Source organism: Lontra canadensis, unplaced genomic scaffold (assembly GCF_010015895.1).
Source record: "Lontra canadensis isolate GAN:19392208 unplaced genomic scaffold, GSC_riverotter_1.0 scaffold96, whole genome shotgun sequence".
In the NCBI taxonomy this organism is placed as follows: Eukaryota; Metazoa; Chordata; class Mammalia; order Carnivora; family Mustelidae; genus Lontra; species Lontra canadensis.
The window spans coordinates 108,453-108,987 of record NW_022631090.1 but is presented as its reverse complement, the minus strand read 5'-3'; the positions used below and the strand labels follow the sequence as shown (position 1 = coordinate 108,987).

General features: G+C 39.4%; 1 long non-coding RNA gene across 1 annotated transcript in view; it reads left to right on the top strand.

Moving 5' to 3' along the window:
• Window positions 1-248, top strand: part of LOC116854863 — a 53,021-nt gene extending 52,773 nt beyond the window's left edge. Inside the window, exon 5 of the long non-coding RNA XR_004380231.1 lies at window positions 164-248. This is a non-coding gene — a long non-coding RNA (uncharacterized LOC116854863). The remainder of the gene's footprint in view (window positions 1-163) is intronic.
• Window positions 249-535: the final 287 nt, after the last annotated feature.

The window sequence follows — 535 nt, the reverse complement described above, 5'->3', positions numbered from 1 at the left end:
GGTTTGGTACAAAAACAATGAATACTGTTATGCTGAAAATAAATTTTAAAAATTGATTAAAAAAAAAAAAGAATGCAAGATTTTCTCCTAGGAGATTTGAGGTATATTTTTCTATTATTGGAAGTCTAGGGTGATTACTATTTTAAATTTCCCTTTGTTTTAGGGGCTAGACAACATAGAATGCTTTGTCCCTCATTGTCAACCACCACAATATTCTTCCCTTGTTCTCCTCGCCTTTCCAGAAGTTCCAGCTCTTTGTTACAAGTGCTGGGACCTTAATCCAGGTCATTTTGCACCCTCCTAGCTTTGTCAAACAACATGTTGAGGATTTAAACTTATCCTGCTTTCCCACCTTTCTACCAGCCCCAAAGCTAGTAGTCATTGATCCCCACACATCCTTCTCAAAACTTGCCTCTTCCAACTTTCTAACTTGAGATTTAGCCTTTAATTGGACTTCGGTAGCCAGCCTAACTGCCCACAGTAGAGGCCAGCCCATTGCACCAGCCATATTTTCCCTACTTTTGCCACAATGCAC